Genomic DNA, 4,762 nt, shown 5'->3' on the forward strand with positions numbered 1-4,762 from the left:
AAAACTGGATGGTAGCTATGAGGCACCCATTTCTCAACAGTGGTTGTTTGTCCCACAGAAAATACAACATAGTAGAACCCTGGTTTTGCATTTCTACAAAAACTCATGAGTCATTTTTCCCATGTGCAGATTTAGAAAATACTTTTTTTCCAGTTGCTAGTCAAAGAAAGGGCTATTTGGATTTTCTAAATCTGTTTCTTTATGTAAGTATTTCCTTTGAAGTCTTTCGTTTGTTTTTGTTTTATTATTCAAGAGGCATAGAGAGAGAGAGAACACTGATCTGCTGGTTCACCCCGCGGACGCCTACAACCTATCCCTGACTGAAGTCATGAGCCAAGGACTCCATCTGGGTCTATACCACATGGGTGGTAGGGATCTAAATGCTTGGGCCATCACTGCTGTCCCTCTGGACTGCATTAGCAGGAAGCTGGAGTCAGAAACCAGAGCCAGGTATTGAACACTGACATCCAAAATGGAACACGGGCATCCTAATCGTTGTCTTAGCTGCTAAGCCAAATGCCCTTCCCCTGTTGAGGTTTAACAGTGCTTCAGATGTCAGAATCCCCAAATATTCCATCGGTTCCACAAACTGGCCATTTAAATCCTGTAGCCAAAGTCACCGGTCTTAAGAGGACATTGAAGACGGGCTGAGTATGAAACAGTAGCCAGGCATTTAGGGACAGTGGTAACCACGAAATGCGATCAGAGCTGGGATGAAAGAAGAATTGGAACCAGTGGAAACAAAGGAGGAACAAAGCCAAGTCGTGTGTGCAGGGCTCTGGCACTGCTTGAGTGTGGAAGCCAAAATGGAAGCACGGCTGAGCCTGCTTTGACACATCTGGTGTGGTAGCCGCCACAGCATCAGTGGCGCTGTACTAGAATGAGCTGTGGAACAGGTGCAGTTCTAGAATTCTTTCTTTGCAACACCACAGGCCCCTTGGTGTCTTGCCACAACCCTCTTGAAGGCCCCTGCCACGTCCCTGTTGCGCAGACTATAGAAGAGTGGGTTTAACAGGGGGGTGAGGATGGTGTAGAAGGCGGAGAAGACCTTGTCCTGTGCTGGGGTGTGGTAAGATGGTGGCAGCATATACGTGTACAGGGCGGCCCCATAGAAGAGCGTCACCACCACCAGGTGTGAAGTGCAGGTGCCCTGCAGGTGCCCAAGGCCTTCCTCTGGCCCTCCATGGAGCTGAGCTGGCACACAGTGAGCAGGATCCGGGCATAGGATGCTACCACCACGGAGAAGGGGAGCAGCAGCATCGCGACGCAGCACACGTACATCACCATCTCATAGGCGGCTTTGTCCCCGCAGGCCAGCCTCAGCATGGTGGGCGCCTCACAGAAGTGGTTGATCTTGTGCGAGGCACAGAATGGGAGCCTCATGGTGAGGGGCATGAGGAGGAAGCTGTCCAGAGCCCCACCAGACCATGAGCTGGCCAGGATGAGCCAGCAGACCCAGCGGCTCATGAGGACAGGGTATCTTAGCGGGTTGCAGATGGCCACGTAGTGGTCATAGGCCATGAGCCCCAGGAGGAAGAACTCGGCCCCCACGAAGCCCATGTACAAAAAGTACTGGGCCGTACAGGACACGAAGGAGATGGTGCCCCGGCCCAGCAGGTGGTCCACCAGCATCTTGGGCACGATGGTACAGATGTACATCATGTCAAGGACAGACAGGTGGCTGAGCAGGAAGTACATGGGGGTGTGGAGCTGGGGGTCCACGTGGATCAGGAAGACCATGACCCCATTGGCCAGCATGGCCGAGAAGAAGATGGCACAGATGATGCTGAACAGGAGCCCAGCGGCACTGCTGTGAGGGAAGAGGCCTGCCAGGGTGAAGTCCCCAGAGAGGGTCCTGTTGCTCTCATCCATGGCACTGAGGCTGAACTGGGGGCAGAAGAAGAGAAGCGTGGGGTTAAGGAGAACCGTGAAAGGCACAGGGGGCATTTAGGGGTTTGTGCAGGTGCAGGCGCTGTCACAGTGAAGTGCTCCAGTGGCTGGTGTTGGGCACTCTACGTGATGTGGGTGTGCATCTGGTTTCCTGCCCATTTCTTCTTCTGGAAGAGGAGTTTGGCAGGTTTCCCTGGTGTGGTGGTGAGGATATTTGACAACTGATGCTTCAAGTAAGCTGCTTTAATGACTGTGGACCATCTGAGCCTGGGAAGGGATTCTTCACCTGGAGTGGACTCCATGTATTTCAATAATTTTATTTATGTTCTTATTTTCAAATTTTACTGTTTTTTTATTTATTTGAAAGAGATAAGAGGAGAGAGAAAGTGTTTGTGTGTGTGTGTATGTGTGTGTGTGTGAGTGAGAGATCGAAAGGGGGGGGGGAGTTCATTCACTGGTTCACTCCTCAAATGCCTGAAGAAGCTGGGGCTGTGCCAGGGAAATCTAGGAGCCCAGAGCTCAAATCATGTTTCCCATGTAGGTGGCAGGGAGCCAAGTGTTTGGGCTATCACCTGCTTCCTATGAGAGTGTGCATTAGCAGCAAGCTGGATCAGACGTGGAGCCGGAACTTGAACCCGTACACTCTGGCATAGGATGTGGGCATCTCAAGCAGTGCCTTAAACCCCGTGCCAACTGCCCACCCCACTTATTGAAAATGTGGATACAGCAGCACCATGATTGATGCAATAAATTCAAATCACCAAACAATTTAATAAGATGCTTGATTGAATGGGGAATTTTGGTGACAATTTTAGAACATCATTCCCAACTGGAAGTATCATTCCATTGTAGACACAGCTGCAAACTACAGGGAACTGAAGTGAATGTGATAGCTGTGTCACCCGTTGATCATCAACCATCCTTGGATTCCTCCACTCTGTTGCCGATTTCTCGTTGGTTCATATACATTTACTCACAGAGAGTCCAGTGCCATCTTCTCAGGCCTGGGAGACTGCAATAAGTAAAGGAACAAAGCAAAATATTTCCATGTGATTTAGGAGGAACCCAATAACCAAGCAACTAAAACATACAAGGGCTGGCCTGTGTCACAGCAAGTTAGACTGCTGCAGCTCGTGATGCCAGCACCCTGGATTGGAGTGCTAGTTTGAGTCCTGGCTGCTGTGCTTCCCATAAAGCTCCCTGCTAATGGGCTTGGGAGAGCAATGGATGATGATTCAAGTACTTGAGTCCTTGCCATCTGCATGAGAGACCTAGATGGAATTCTGGGCACATGGCCTCAGCCTAGACGAGCTCTGGCCAATGCAGCCATTTGGGGAGTGAACCTGTGGATGAAAATCTCTCTCTCTCATTCCCTCTGCCTCTCCCTCTGTCTTCTCTCTCGGTTGCTCTGCCTTTCAGATAAATAATTCTTTAAAAAGAAGACATACAAATAGCCAACAGATATATGAAAAATGTTCCTCATGGCTAGTTATCAGGCAGATGCAAATCAAAACCACAGTGAGCTCTCTCTCACTCCACTGAGAATGTCTGCTATCAGAAAGACAAAAGATAAGACTCTGGCAACAACCTGGAGAAAGGAGACTGCTTGTCCACTGTTTATGGGAATGCAAATTAGCCCACCATATGCAGAGCAGTGTGGCGATTCCTGAAGAAAACATTAAAAGCAGAAGCTCCAGATGTTGCAGCAATCCCATCACCATACAAACCCAAAGGAAAAGAAAACCCAGCACCAGGGAGACCCCAGAATGCCCATGTTTGTTGTAGCACTATCATGATAGTCGAGACACAGAATCAATCTCTGTGTCCCACAGTGGAAAGAGGGATACAGAAATTTCGGAGGCATACACAATGGCATACTATTAATCTATAAAAAGAACAGGACTTGGCACTCGCTGCAATGCAGATGAACCTGGGAGACACTATGCTTAGTGAAGTAAGTCAGACACAGAAAGACAAGCACTGAATGATTTCACCAGTTTGTGGAACCCGAAACAGTTGATCATAAGGAACAGAGTGCACAGTGATGACTGGAAGCTGGGGGTGGTGGAGGCGGGGGATGGGGACAGTACAGGATGCACATGAATAGGAGGAGTGATTGCTAAGGCATCAACACCCTTTCTAGTGGTGCAACCAAAGGGAACACCTGACGTAAAGCACACAAGACGGGGACCCAGGGAGGGAGACAACTGCTTTGCCAGTTGTCTTCTGAGTTATTAAAATGATAGGATCTCAGAATGTTCTTCCCCTTCACACAAATATTTGTCAATACTGAGAATGCTCAGAACCAGGTAAAAGACATGAAAGATGATCTTCTGGGTAAATGCATTCCAGGAACAAGACCATCCTTGTTCAATGTTAACCTCAGAGTAAGACACCAATAATCATTAGCACTGCAGGGATACCCAGAACCTGCAAATAACTTAGTTATCAACACACTTTCCAGGGAGGCATGTCTTACACATCTCACTCATACCTTGAAGCTGCATAAAAATCTTAACTCCTCACCAACACTGAAACTGAGAATCTTGCTCAATGGGGAAAGATGGGCACTAATCACTCCTCAGTTGGGAAAGACCTATGACCTCCCCACCTTTGACCTTTATAGGTGCAAGGTGTTCGGGTGTGGACTACTCAGGAAAGGGTTGGCTGCACCTCTCTGGGCAGCTTCTGGGCTGGGGCAAGGTCTTCTATGCCCCGTCTCACCCTCCGAGGAAGAAGAGGAAGGTTTTCAGGTAGACCAGCAAGCACAGTGCCTGGAGGAGCATTTTCCCCACAGTGAGTGGTGAAAAACATGCAAGCTTGCTAGAAAGCTAACCTTTTTCTGTCCGAGTTTTCTAGGACAGACACAACT

General features: G+C 48.8%; 1 pseudogene; it reads right to left on the bottom strand.

Annotated features, from left to right (window-relative positions):
* Positions 1 to 904: 904 nt before the first annotated feature.
* On the bottom strand, positions 905 to 1,872 carry LOC149125910 (olfactory receptor 2T6-like; annotated as a pseudogene).
* Between the last annotated feature and the right edge of the window lie 2,890 nt (positions 1,873 to 4,762).

The sequence above is a fragment of the Oryctolagus cuniculus genome, chromosome 6, assembly GCF_051225735.1.
Source record: "Oryctolagus cuniculus isolate XC-2025 breed Fujian yellow rabbit chromosome 6, ASM5122573v1, whole genome shotgun sequence".
NCBI classification, from domain to species: domain Eukaryota; kingdom Metazoa; phylum Chordata; class Mammalia; order Lagomorpha; family Leporidae; genus Oryctolagus; species Oryctolagus cuniculus.